At 36.9% G+C, this 15312-nt stretch overlaps 1 protein-coding gene and 1 non-coding gene across 2 annotated transcripts in view; both read left to right on the top strand.

The window, feature by feature from the left end:
* ARHGAP24 (Rho GTPase activating protein 24) overlaps positions 1–15312 on the top strand; it is a 516933-nt gene that overhangs the window by 72541 nt on the left and 429080 nt on the right. The gene's annotated exons all lie outside the window — the stretch shown is intronic.
* LOC118976542 (U6 spliceosomal RNA) lies at positions 8955–9056 on the top strand. The gene has a single exon (XR_005064299.1). It is a non-coding gene; the product is annotated as a U6 spliceosomal RNA (small nuclear RNA).

Here is a 15312-nt window from a genome sequence, read left to right as displayed (position 1 = left end):
GAAGCGACAGTCTGGCAGCAGCATTGAGAGAAGGGCTCTTTGAAGTGTGAAACGGAGGCAGAGGTGGGGGGCGGGGTGAGAATAGAGCAAAGCTAGTCAGAATGGAGGGAGTGAAAGGGATACAAATGTTTTAGTTGTGGGAGTAGAAAGAATGGCATCATCCACTGCTGTTGTAGCTGGAAGATGATGCTGACTGAACCTGTATTACTCAGTGTTTTGTAATTAATAAGAATACTGATAACTACCCCTGCAGCATTACAAGATTCTAAATGACTTCTGAATCTCAAAGCAAGCCTGAATTGGGTTCAGTATAGTTTTGATGATAAATATGGTTATTTTTTAATTAATTGGAAATTGTCCATCTGTTCATGTTATAAGAGACAATATAGTTAGACTTCATATTAACCTGACTGTGACATTACATAGCCATATTAGAAAGTGGAAGTTTTGTACAATCCTTAATATGTTTTAGTTTTCTTTTCACTTTCAGGTGATAATTTAAGTCATGCTAATACTTGACTTTTTATGTCACCCTTCATGTAATGTCTCCATTTTATAATTAAATTCTTGAAACCCTAAAGCAGCTCTCTGAAATGTGAATACTGTTAGAGTAGTTTCTCAGTGGTCTGTTAATTTAGTCTTATGCATTTTTATAACAATGCTAAGCTATAACAAATATAGAAGTGCCTACTTTTGGTTCCTTTATTACTTTATTCAGTCCTTCATTTTTGGGGAATGCTAGTAAGTATAAGTTAGTAGTCTGCAACAGGTAATGGTGATAAATATGAAGCAGTGTATTTCAGTGGGTAAAAAAGGAAATTAGAAAAAAACCCTTCAGGAGCCTATGTTAAAAAAACAATATCTGCTGTGATACTTGCTAGGTTTATGGCTTGAGTGAGTCATCTTAGCCTCTTGGGTCGTACATACAGGGGTATCAGCCAGACTTGTTGAGTGTTTTATGGAATCATATGGATTATATGAAATTTATGAAATTCAGATTACATTAGGAATTTAAGACAACCCCTGTATACAAATATTGGTGATTTTTTGCAAGGTAATGTGTCAGACATTTTAAAATATGATGGAGTCCAATTTTCACTCTTGTTGTGAGTCCCTGTCTTCTTTCTCAGATAATTCTACTTTCAGTTAAAAGCACCCTCACTTAACTGTTGTTCAGCTTTATTTTTCACTCCCAACCTGAGTCTCATGAAAGATGAGTTTGGGATTTGCACAAGTAATTCCCAGAATTTACGGAGGCCTAACTGAGCTGAACAGGTGGTTACAGACACTGGAGAGAGGGAAGATGTGTTGTGCTCGAATAAAATCCTTAGGACTTACAACTTTGTATTTTTCCAGCTAAAATGACACAGTGTTCTATATCTATAGTTACTTTAAAAGAAAATTGTTACCTTTACTGCTGATTTTCTCTCCATAAAGGATGAAGCACACAAGTTTACTCTCCTCCGCACCCCACCAAGACTGAGACTAGGCAGCCTGCTGCAGCCTGGCCAGCCTTCGCTGCTGGCCCCACAAAGGGCAGAGGGGCAGCAGCTTCTGAGCTCTTTCATGTGACTACTTTCAAGCTGCTAAAGGGGAAAGAGTAGCAAATTAATGTCACCAAAGATTCACATAGAAGGGCCTGCTAAGTATTAGAATTTAAATAAAAAATTCAAAACCATGTTTGTGCATAAATATCAAGATAAGAATATATTAGTGAGATCTGGAAAATGAGACTATGTGTACACAACATCAAGAATAAATAGTTTTATAATTCAGGATCACTTTTTCTCATGGACTTTTTCAGTGCATGAGCTATGCAATGCTAATGTTTATTTTCACGTACTATTTGAGAGATGATGTAGAGTAGTGGCTAAAAACACAGTCTCTGCAGCTACCTGCCTAGGTTTGAATTCATAGTTGTTTTTTAAATAGCCACTTATTGGCAGTAGGACCATAGCTACTTTCAGTACCTTAGTTTTCCCATATGTAAAGTGTATAAAAATCATACTTACTTCATAGAGCTTTTGTGACTATTATGTATGTAATAATATATAATAATAATCATACTTCATAGAGCTTTTGTGACTATTACATATGTACATATACACACATGTACCCATAAACATGTATATCAGAATAATGAGCATGTAGTAAACACTGTAGATCATTTAATAAACAAGTAAAAATATATTTCTATCTAAAAGCAAATAGGTTATATACAGATGTTCAGTGGTAGTTTATGGTTTTCATAGTCTTCTTAATTAAGGCATGACATTTTCTAAGAATCACAGCATTTTAGAATTAGCAGAAATCTTAGATATCAAATAATTAGTTATTCAACCTGTTTATTTTGGCCATCAGAGTTCTGAAGCCAATAATAAATTACTTTCTCAAGGTCATATAACTATTTTATTCCAAAGCCAATGTTACTAATTTCTAGTGTAATACCCTTTCAATTATGGTAGCATACTTGAAACCTAGCGGTGGTGGTCCAGGAGAATTTGCATCTCCTGTGTTGTCTTAGAGTAAACCATGTGTGTTCTGTGTGCTTCCTTTTGAAATACTTTCACATTTGTAGAAAAGTTACAAGACTAGCATTAGGGACTCCTAAACACCCTTTTACCCAAATTCACCAGTTGTTTACATTCTATTCCATTTGCTTTATCATTCTTGCTATATATCTGTCTATTTATGATTTTTTCTCAACTGTTTAAAATTACAGTAGAGACATCTTGCCCCTTTATAAATACTGGATTGTGTATTTCCTCAAAACAAGTATACTGTCACATAACTGCAATTATCAATGATCAAAATGAGAAAATTTGACACTGACAGTGAAATTACCTATTCCACTGATTATATTCAAATTTTGTCAATTTTGCCAACAACGCCCTCTTTCTCTATTTCTTCCCTTGGCTCAGTATCCATGCCATGGTCATGTATTTCTCTTGAGTGTACTTTCATTTGGAAAAGTACTTTACCTTTTTTTTTTGTCTTTTTGATCTTGAGATTTTTGAAGAATACAGACCAGTTACTTTGTAGAATGTTCCTCAGTTTGGGTTTGCACAATGCTTACTCACGATTAGGTTCAGGTTATGCTCTTTTGGCAGGACTGCCACAGAAGTAATAGATAGTGTGTCCTTCTCAGAACATCACACGGGAGGCACATAACCATAGCTTATCCCAACACTGATGATGTAAATTTGGAGTTCATTGGATCTGCCAGCTTTCTGCTCAGTAAAGTTAGTACTCCTAATTAATTTGTAGGGAGATTGTATTTACTTGGAGATTATGTAAGCATCTTTTCCTTACCAAAATTTTACCACTAGTTTTTATAGCCATTGATAATTTTTGACTTTGTTATAGCTTCCATATGTTTATTAGTTGACATTCTACTGAAAGGAAGAGGTTTCTTATGGTTTTCATTAGTTTAATTGCTTGTTTATGATATCAATAGAAGAGATATAGTATTATGTTTTATTCTGTGGTTATGATCCATACTGTTATTATTTATTCAGATTCTCAAATTGTTCCATATTTGGCCAGTGAAAACCAAATCAAACTACCTTCTGTGTCCTTTTGATATTTCCACATCATCCTTGAGTGTTTCCTGACTTTCTGGCATGTGTTATTCTAGGAATATCTTATAGTTTTTCTGACCAAACTCTGGAATCAATCTTCTATTCAAGTAGTCATGCTTCCATTTCATAGTATGTGGTGTTCACAAGTCAAATTTGGACACCAGGTGCATCTATTCATTGCTAATGGTGTCTTCTTACTTCTAGGCCTTCTTAGTTAACAGCATTAGTAAATGTGTGTCTATATTTATTTCTATATTTATGTATGTACCTATTAAAAACCATGTGATGTTGGTCAAGAGATATAACATTGTAGTTAGGTAGGATAAGTAGTTCTAGAAATCTGATAAACAGCTTGATGACTAGACTTACTAATACTTTATTGAATACTGGAAATTTGCTAAGACAATAGATTTCAGGTGGTATCATATACACACAAAAATGGTAATTATGTGGGAAGGTGATATATTAATTAGCTTGACTATAGTCATCATTTCACTATGCATGTGTCAATCAAATCACCATGTTGCATGCTGTAAGTTCCTACTGATATCTCCTATTCCAATCTCAAACCACAAGATGCATTGTCATCTTTCCATTTCTATATTTGTAACTTCATTTTCCAATAGTGGGAAACCTGGCTTCCCATTATGTTCAACAAATATATTTATTTTCTCAACTTGGAATACATAAGAGGTTAATTCATATTTCTTAATCTATACCACAAAGCACACTTACTAAAAAGAATTCAATATTTTTCACATTTTTTAAGGAAAGGCTACAAGTTATTAGGCCAATTTTATTTGTGTACAGATCTCAAATGTACAGTTTGTTAGTTAGACAAAAGTCTACACTCATGTAACTCATGTCCTATCAAGATATAAGGCTGCCTTGGCTGGTGTGGCTTAGTGAATTCTGTGTTGGTCTGCAAATCAGAAGGTCACTAGTTCAATCCCACTCAGGGCACATGCCTGGCTTGTAGACCAGGTCCCTGGTTGGGGGCATGTGAGGGTCAACTAGTTGCTATTTCTCTCCCTCTCTTTCTCCCTCACTTCTTTTCAATCTAAAAAGATAAATAAAATGTAAAAAATAGGCTTTTCCATAACCTTAGAAAGTTCCGTGTGCCCCTTTACTGTCAATATCCATCCTCTCAAAAGTGATCATTTTCTGACTTCTTTAACCATGGAATTGTTTGGCCCATTCTAGGACTTTATATCAATGCAATCATAAAATGAATATTCATGTATCTGGCTTCTTTTACTCATTATAATAACTATGGATTTCATCCATGTTGTTATGTATAATTGGTTCTTGATATTGGCTAGGGAGTATTTCACTGTACAGTTTTGCCATGATTTGTTCATTTACTCGCTTGTCAGTAGGCATTGTTTGGTTTATTTCAAGTTGAGGCTAATATGAATAAAGCTATTATGAACATTTTGATACAAATATTTTGTGAACATATGGGCTCCATTTTTTTTTACTTCTACATCTAACATTGGAATTGGCAAGTCATAGATAGAGATATGCTGAACTTTATAAGATATTGCCAAACATTTTGTCAAAGTGGTTTTAACATACTCTTAACAGCAATGTATGAGAACTCTAGTTGGTCCATATTCTCACCAATATTTGGTGTTATCAGTTGGTTTTTAATTTTAACGATTTAAATGTTTATGTGATAGCATCTCCTTAGATCTTAATGGACATTTCTCTCATGTATAATGATGATAGCATTTTTTCATGAGATTGTTGGTAATTTGTATATATTTCTTTGTGAAATGTCAATAATGTGCTCCCATGTATAATGCTCACCCACGATTTTGGCCCAAACTTTCAGGAAAAAATCTTTCATTTTAATTTTTTAATTTAATTATCTATTTATTTATGTTTAGATACTTTGTCTTTTGTATTATGAAGAAATTTTAGCATCTATTTTTGAACATATCATGGTATAAAAATTTTATGTAACAAATAATTACAAAACACAAGAGCAGATATAGATATTTCAGGCACTATCCATGTATAATGTGCATCATTATTTTTCCTCAAAAATTTGGGCAAAAAAGTATACATTGTATACAGCAAAATATGGTAGTTTTTTTCTGTATTCTAAATTGTTTCTTTTGTCTTTTTATTATTGAGTTGTAGGAATCCTTTGCATATTATGTATGTAAGTCTTTGGCAGGTACATGTTTTGCAGATTTTCTGACAATGTCTAGCTTGTCTATTCATTTTTTAAATAATATCCATTGATGAGCAGGTGTTTACTTTCAATAAAGTCTAATTTATAAATTTTTATAATTATTACTTTCTGTACCCTTTTAAAAAATCACTTTCTTCTCTGAGATTGTAAATTTGTTTTCTTCTAGAAGTTTTAGCTTTAAAATTTAGGTTTAATATTCATCTTGAATTAATTCTTTTTGTTTGATGCAAAGTAGGGGAAGCTCTTTGTGTTGTAAACCCAGAATATTATTATTTTAAAGAAAATTTCTGCATAAATATTTTAAGTGTTTTTCCTTGGAAGATCCTAGGAATCTTTTCCTAAAGAATAAAGACTCTTTAGGGTAGCAAGTAACTCAACTGAAATTAGGCAAACAGGAATTGTTTTGTTCACGGGATCAAAGGTTGGTACCCAAAGGCCAGGAGTTGAGGAACTAGAACTAGGTGGATATTCCAGGGCTCTCTCTATTCTCCTCTCAAATTTGCTTGTGTTTGAAGGGCCTCATTTTTTCAGAAAGCCTTTGTCTACAGGGCAGGGGACACGGCTGCTGTCACCCTCAGATATTCATCCTGCCAGTGTCTTTATAGCTGACCTAAGAAAGGACCCTGCTTGGCACTGCTTCAGTCACGTGTCCACCCTCTGGGCTGGTCACTGTTGCTAGGGAGCACAGGACCTATGTGTGATGAAGCAGAGACCCACATTTTGGCAGTGTGGTAGTGCTACCAACAGAAACAATGTGGCATGAAGGTGTAAGGGGTCCCCAAAGATAGGCTTCTAGACATTCCAAAAATCCTGCATCCCAGCAAGCTTCCTATTTTTCTTTTTTTTATTAAAATATTTTATTCATTTATCTTTAGAGGGGAAGGGAAGGAGAGAGGAAGAGAAACATCAATGTATGGTTGCTTCTTGTGCATCCCCTGCTGGGAACTGGCCCCTGCTGGGAACTGGCCTGCAACCCAGGCATGTGCCCTGACTGGGAATCGAACCATGATTTTCTGGTTCACAGACCCACGCTCAATCCACTGAGCTACACCAGCCAGGGTTCTATTTTTCAAAAGTGGCTTTTTAGGTATAGTATCTTTATCTTCTGCTGTACTGCTGATTCAATATATTCAAGTGCAACAAAGCTAGGTTTCTATTCAGAAAGGGTGAATTAATTAGATATTTAGAAGAACTATAATATGTTCACATTATATGAGACTAATGGTGCCTCCTCGAAGATCAAAGTTTAACACATTAAAATTCATAATAATGTGAATGATGCAAAATAAAGTGGAATCACAGTCAGATTTTTTCACTTTGGTATCTCCCTACTTTCCTCAAATTCTAATGAAAAAGTTGTTTTGTCACTATCTCAATATAACAAACCAGTGGGAGAGCAACTGTGGTTCAGTGATTAGCACAAGATTTATATACTTTGAGTGCCCAGTAATTTTTCAGAGGTCATAAAACAAGGCTGAAGATGTTCAACCCACAGGATTAATTAACAAAGAAGTCCTTATTGAAAATTACTAAGTACCTCACGGCTTGCTTTTGAAGGAGGATATCTGAGAGTTTATTGCAGACCAATGACTATCTCAGCCAAAGTTACCTACTGGTAACTTTGAGGTGTGATTGAATAAAAAGCTGGCCCCTTACCCTTGAAATGACAATATGATGGACAACATATCTGATTTTCCTGCATTGGACTCACTAAAGGAATCTGACATTAAAAGTAGTGTTTCAGACAAGCTTTCACCTGAGCTTAAAAATGTGACCATGAGGGGACAGAGATGGAGAAATTCTGTGACAGGCCCAGGAGTTGTTTCACTCTTGTGAGAGGAGGACCCAGCTGAGAAGGCTCTCCCCGCACCCCAGCCTGACTGTCTCTCCCAGCATCCCACTCTTGGCCCTCGCTCTTCCCACCGTCTACAGAATCTCTTCTTTGTTGCTGTCCTTGTCCCCCAGTCCTTTGGGTATTACAATCCCATCACTTTTCTGATTTAGGTGTGGAAAACCTCCTTCGTTTCTTGAGACAGCTTTTCAAAACAAAGTTTTGAGCTATGAGTAAGGGAGGAGAGAGTCACAAAAGCTTAAAAATTGAGATGTTTATAAAAAATCAGGTTTCTTGTCCTTTTTTCTGCTTAAAATAACAGGTTTTACTATCTCAGTTTTTTTAGTTTTATTGTTTATACTGTTACATCCTCGCTTTTTCTCCCTTTTTCCCACCTCCACCCCTAGTGAATCCCCGTATTGTTGCCTGGGTCCGGGGATTGTGCCCAAATGCTCTTTGGTTCCAATCTCTTTACCCTCTTTCATCTTGTCTGCACTGCCTCCTTTCTGGCAGCTGTCTGTCTGTTTTGTGTATCTGTGCTTCTGTTACTGTTTTGTTCATTCATTTATTGGATTCTTTAGATTCCACATATAAGTGAGATCATGTTGTACTTGCCTTTCTCCAACTGGATTAATTCACTTACCATACTTTTCTCCAGGTCCATCCATGTTGTTGTAAAATGTAAGAGTTTCTTCTTCTTCTTTTTTTTACTGCTGCATAGTATTCTATTCTATAAATGTACCACAGCTTTTTTATCCACTTATCTCCTAAGGGGTACTTAGGCTGTTTCCAAATGTTGGCTATTGTAAACAGCACTGCTATAGACATAGGGGTGCATATACTTTTTTGTATGGGTATTTTGGGGTCCTTGGGGTATATTCCCAGAAGTGGAATTGCTGGGTCCAAGGGAGTTCCATTTTTACTTTTTGAAGGCTACTCCATATTGTTTTCCACAGTGGCTGTGCCAGTCTGCATTCCCACCAACAGTGCACTAGGGTTCCCTTTTCTCCACATCTTCTCCAACACTTGTTTGTTGATTTATTGGTGATGGCCATTCTGACAGGTGTGAGGTGCTAACTCATGGAGGTTTTAATTTGCATTTCTCTGATCATTAGTGATGATGAGCATTTTCCATGTCTGTGGGCCCTCACAAAAACATGAATAGACACCTTTCTGATCCTATTTTTAAGGGTCAAGTAATAAATTGGTCTAATTAATATAAAATAACAAACATCCAACTTCTATTTTCTTTTTCCTGCTTCAAATCTGCTTCCTTTGTCATCATATGATGCAATGATGATTGCCATCCTTGAGCTTGCAGCAAGCTGTTACTTTTTTTAAAAGATGACTTTTGTGCTTGTGTATGGGAACGATACACAAAAGGTTACCATGGCCCCTGTACAAGGATGACAAGCAAATTCATGAAGTGTTCTGTATTTTTATGTAATGTACAGCATGGCTACTATGGGTATAAGACTGAATTGTGTATTTGAAAGTAGCTATGAAAGTGGATCTTGTTAGTTCTCATCAGAAGAAAAAAATTGCAACTACATATGGTCACGGATGTTAACTAGACTTATTGTGATCATTTTACCATACAGTTCTATACCACATAATGGCATTTCAGTCAAGGACAGATACAGTAAACAGTGATCCCCTAAGATTATAATAGAGCTGAAAAATTACTATTGCCTAGTGACAGCATAGTCATCTTAACACTGTAGCACCACATACTATGTGTGTGTAGTGTTGCTTCTGTGAGCACACCTGTTGTGATGCTGTATAAAAGTCCAATGCACACAGTTATATATGGTGCATAATACTTGACAATGATAATAAACAAATATGTTATTAGTTCATGTATTTACTACACTTTTATGATTATTTTAGCATGTACTCTTTCCACTTATAAAGTTTGCTATAGAACTGTGTACTGTGTTACACTGGCAGTGGCCTAATGCATCTTATGTCCTCCATGTCTCTTGATTGCATCACTTTCTCTTGTCCTTGATTTCATCTCACATTGCTTTGTACAGCGATGTGCTGTACAGACTTGTAGCCTAGCAGCAAGAGGCTGTACCACATAGCCTAGGGGTGTAGTAGGCTAGACCATCTAGGTTTGTACACTATAATGTTTGCACAAAGAAAAAATTCTTAATGATGCATTTTTCAGGGTATATCTTTGTTGTTAAGAAGAAAATAACTTTATATACAGATATGGAATCATTACACAGTATACCTAAAACTAATGGAATGTTTTGTAATTTTACCTCAATCTAAGGAACAAAGGAAGCTTTCTCTTCTTTTCCCATTTCAAATGGTATTCTTTCATGAGGCACACCTGAGTTTTTGCTAGTTCTTGTGTTTTTCATAGAACCGAAGCCACAAAGAGTCTCCCTCTCCTTTTCTTACCTTGTGGGCAGGTTGGGACTGCTCGGAGTGCTGCACTGGGGAGGCGCCTGGCAGAATGTGCGGGTACTGCAGGCAGGAGCACTAGGGCTGGTCAACAAGGCCTCACACGAGCTTGGCGAGCAGCAGCACAACAACGGTGTGTCTGTCATTTCTCCCTTAATCCTGTTAATGGCACAGTTTTTATTCCGATTGGATTTCCATTTCTTCTCAGGCCATCAGCATGGAGGATTCCAGGGGTTCTCTCTTTCACTCATCCCTCACAGTGGTGTGGTGATGGGGAACATATCTAAGTGTATATTAAAATGCTTTTCTCCTTATTTAATTAAAACCTCCTTAAAAGAGAGAAGATACTCTCTACAGAGTATGTAGAATTAAACATAAGACAAAAACAAAGTAAATGCAAAGAAGTTTGAAATGATTCATCCTACAATATTAAGTCCTTTTGATTTCTTACTAAATGAATATGAAATATTGAGGCTTAAAATATAAAAGGTAGATTGACATTCCTGATTCATTCCAACACATACATCATTTTTATCATTGTCTGTTCTCTGATGTTTGGACAATTTAATTCTAAATGAATTAAGCAATAAGATGTTTAGTGTATCCTTAGGAAAATGACCCCATATTTACAAAATTATTGCTGTTAGAGTTCCCTCAGGTGTGCTCTTCTGGTGACTACTTTAAACTTTATATTCATGGCTGCTGTGCTTTATTCAATTTCTATTTTCCTCACACTTAAACTCTTCAGTTTTAGGAAAAAAAGTTTGTTTATTTTTAACTCAAATCATGAGTAAGGTAGCATCATCAGTGAGACATACGGGAGTTTTCTTTGCTTGGTAATTTCTGAAGTTCCCTTTAAATCCCTAAAAACTAAAGGATTGGATTTAGGCAGGAGCATATGCACGGAATTCCCTGCATTGGTATCTAATAATCAACTGTTTAGGAGTTTTGTACTGTACTCTGGGGGGCCTTGAGGACTCTGGGTCAATTCTAGTAGGCCCTAAAGACTGGCTGATGCATTTACAAATCTCTTTACTCATTTAAATTCATTCAACAAATCTTTGAATATCCAGTATATGCTAACTAGTATTGGGTTATCTAGGGAGCACTTATATTCAATGAGTTACGGTGTAGAAAACTGTAAAGTAATAAGCAGATGGCTGACAGGTGGTAAAGATTATGTCCAGAGTGGTATGGGAGTTCATGGAGGGGAACGTCCAGATTGGGGATGGCAGGGGCACTCGGGAGGCCGTTGTGAGGGGAAGGATGAATAAAAAAGCAGCGGTACATATATGCAATGAAATACTACTCAGCCATAAAAAAGAATGAAATCTCACCTTTTGCAACATCATTGATGAACCCAGAAGGTATTTAGCCAAATAAGTCAGAGAAAGACAAATACTATATAATTTCACTTAGACATAGAATTTAAAAAAAAAACAGAAGAAACAAACAAAATTGAAACAGAGTCATACATACAGAGAACAGACTGATGGTAGCCAGAGGGGAGGAGGACTGGAGAACCCAGTGACAAAGGCAAAGGGACTAAGAAGTACAAATTTGGACTCACAAAATTGTCACAGGGATGTAAAGTACAGTATAGGGAATATAATTAATATTGTAATAATTATGTGTGGTGGCGGTGGATGTGTGAATATTAGGGTGACACTTTGTAAAGTGTGTGATTGTCTAAGCACTATACATCTGGATCTAATACAAAATAATACTGAATAGAAACTGTAATTACAAAAATAAAATAAAATAATAAAAATTAGAGGAATATGCCTTTAAAAACATTAACCATGAAGTCCTGGCAGTGAGAACAAGTATGTGTGAAAAGCCAAAGCTCTTCCAAGGTACTTTAAGATACTTAGTTGCTTCCTGAAAACAGATTTAGGTTCCTGGGAGTTTTCTTGCAGCTAAAACGATTTCTACTAGATCCTCGGCAACAGCAGACCTAGGGGGCTCCTTCCCTTGTAGGCGCCGCATGTTGGCGCACTCGTCAAATGAAGAGGTGTGTGGTCGGGAGTGAGGGGCAGAAAATGAACTGTTTCTCATGCATCGATTTTGGTTAGTTACAGCAAGCTACTAAGATTCAATTCGTTAAAGTTTTTCTTGTACATATTTTTTTGTAAATGCACATCACCTTAATCTGTGCTGGTGCCATAACAAAATACCACAGACTGGGTGGCTTGCACAACAGACATTTATTTTCTCACAGCTCTGGAGGCCGGAAGTCTGACATTAAGGAGCCGGCAGGGCCAGGTTCTGGTGAGTCCCCTTTCCTGACTTGCAGGGCCCGCCTTCTCATCTTGCGCTCACACAGCCTCCCCTTGGTGCCTGCTTGAGGAAAGGGAGCGGGGCAGAGAGAAAAAGAGAGATCAAGTTTTGGATATTAAGTTACAAATTAAGTAAACAGTTACAATTATTGGAGACATGTTCTGGAAAATAACGGAAACAGATCTATAATTTCACAGATTGACTGTCATATACCACAGTCAGGCTGGTCAGTGAGCACTGAAGGGCAAAGCTCTTTCATGCTCTTTGCTTCATCTAAGGACATCGGAGCTGCAGGCATGCGCTTCCATGTCTCCCAGTGGCATGGCACTCCGTGTATTTGAACAACGAGAAAAGAATCCCAACAAATGTTTTGCATTAAAAACTTTCTTCCCTGAGGAGAAAACAGACACAATGCATATACATGCATACCCACTGCACACACATGCATGCACACACGCATATGGACACACATGCATACATGCAAACATGCATACATGCTATGTCTCTTCTTGTTTATGTTTTGTTTTGTGTGCCATTACCTGTAGAAAGGCTGTGTGCTAGCATTTAGACATACAGCACAATAAAATGTACTACTGCTTGACAAACCAGCATGTTACCAACAGCTACAAAACAAAGTTTTTTAATAAAAAGGGTTAGAATTTAGATAAACATTGCCTTTCCTGAACAGTACATTCACATTCATTTTACAAAGTAGTTTCTAAAGCAGCACAAAGGGTGACAATTGGATGTGAACAAAATTACTCTTGAAAGTTACATAAATCTTTCACAAATTGCAGTATTTTATTATGTCTGCCAGTTTTATTTGTGTTTTCTCCTGGAGCAATAGAACAGATCACAGTTCTTTCACTGAACAACTGGAATAGTTTGTGTTGAAGGGCCATTGGATGTGAAATCATGTGAACTCTGAGACTCGGGTCACATTTGCACAGTGAGACACTCCCCAGAGGCCCAGGGGACTGCCCCTGAGTGTAAAATGCACCTCCAACCTCTGAGGTTGGCTGAGTGTTGGGGAGGCATTGCAGTGGAATTGCTCACGCTTTTAAATTGTTCTCTCTCCCCCTTCTCATATACTTTACAGAGTGTTTCCCTCAATGGCAACTGGCATCCTACATAGTTGTTACAATGTTCTTTACTATATTCCCTATATGTACTTTACACCCCCGCGACAATTTTGTAACTGCCAATTTGTACTTCTTAATCCATTTAACTTTATCACCTAGTCCCCCAATGCCCCTGCCCTCTCATAACTAACAGTACAATCTTTGTCTATAATCATGTTGCAATTTTATTTGTTTATTTAGTTCTTTGGATTCCACATATAAGTGAAATCATATGGTATATATTTTTCTGCCTTTCTAGCTCTCTCCTCCTTTGTCAGTCTCTTGTGTTCCCTAAACATATGTAGTTGGGTAGGTAAATTCAAACACATTGCAACTCTATTTTTATATGGCATTCTATTTTTATACATCTTTGATTATATGCATGTTTATATATTCTTTGTTAAAATCACAAATATAAATACCTATGTGTGTGGCTGTTTGGCTTTTAGAAATTCTGTTAGGAGCATGAATTTCATCTCAGATTGCACCATGTAATACTATTATGTTCTTAGACCATCCAGGTTGCAAAAAAAGAGCCACACAAGGAAACGTGCAAATTAGATTCCACGGCTGAAACTGATTTGTAGGCCCATGTAATGATGGAGACTCTCTCTAAGCCTAACTATGGCACAGGAGCCATCATTAAGCCTTTTTCATAAAACTGATAGGAAGATACAATGTAACTTCTCAAGTCTGTTTTTGTTAGTTTACAGTGACAATTACTTTATGTTATTGTTACATTGTCATTGTTATGTTGGGTTTGCTGAACCCCTTAGCTGATAGTTCTATAGTGTGACCCATGCACCATGCAGCTGCCATGGCCTGACCGCAGCAAAAGACTTTCCTTTCCCAGCGGAGATTCAGTTAAATTATCCTCTGAGAGTTTGAATGAGTAAACTTTACTTTTCTTTATGCTTAACCATAATTGATTACATGTATTTCCTGCAAGGCTAAAATGTGTAAATTTTACATGTTATATATGTTTTTTTCTTCATAAAAGATTGTTTCAGGTTCATTTAAGTTTCATGATTTTGACATTGTGTTTAAGAATGCATTTTCATGCTAATTGAAATCCCCTATGTCAAAGGGAAAAAATGAAGCTCTTAAAGTAGACAGTCTTTTTGAAGGCATTAAATACAATGTAAAAGCTCTCTAAAATACTCTTTGTATTTGACTCTTCTTGCGGTCATTACATAGCTTCATTCACTGACTTAACATTGCTTACTGAGTATCAAGTGAGCACTTTTAAAGGCACTGGGTAAACTGCACTGAGGAAAAGCAAGTCCTTGGCCTCCTGAAGCTGATGATCTGGGTGATTAGTTACAAACAGATAAAGAAATAGCAGTTCAAGGAAGTGTTAGGATGACCGAGGACCAAGTTCAGTGACAGAGAATAACAAGATGGTCATTAACTCACTGGGTGGTTAGTAAAGCTTTGTTGGGAGCGAGTAGGTTTAGGCTATGACTTAAAGGATGAAGAGGGGTCAGCCATGCAAACAACACTTGGCAGAGCAGCCCAGGCAGAGATCGGCAAGTGTCAATCATCAGTGGGTAAAGGACTTGGGTGTTTCCAGAGCTGAAAGTGAGCTGGTGTGATTGCTTGCATCAGAGCTTCCGTGTGTGTGTGTGTGTGTGTGTGTGTGTTGGAGTGGGGGGATGAGGGTAGGTGGCAAGAGATCAGCAGGTGAGGTGCCAGGTGATCCCTGCTGTACAGGCCATGGCAAGGCTCTAGATTTTAAAATAAGCACAATGAGAGCCCACCTGTCAAAGTTTTAAGGGTGGAGAATCATCTGATTTAAAATTTTAAAAGCTCTCTCTGGCTGTTTTATGGAGAAAAAAAACACACAGGCGCATGTCTTTGCATGTGCGGTTAAAAACGGAA

This window comes from Sturnira hondurensis, unplaced genomic scaffold (assembly GCF_014824575.4).
Source record: "Sturnira hondurensis isolate 20B ecotype Veracruz unplaced genomic scaffold, ASM1482457v3 Scaffold0001721, whole genome shotgun sequence".
Lineage (NCBI taxonomy): Eukaryota > Metazoa > Chordata > Mammalia > Chiroptera > Phyllostomidae > Sturnira > Sturnira hondurensis.
The sequence above is the reverse complement of the archived record's forward strand: the minus strand, read 5'-3'. Positions and strand labels throughout refer to the sequence as shown.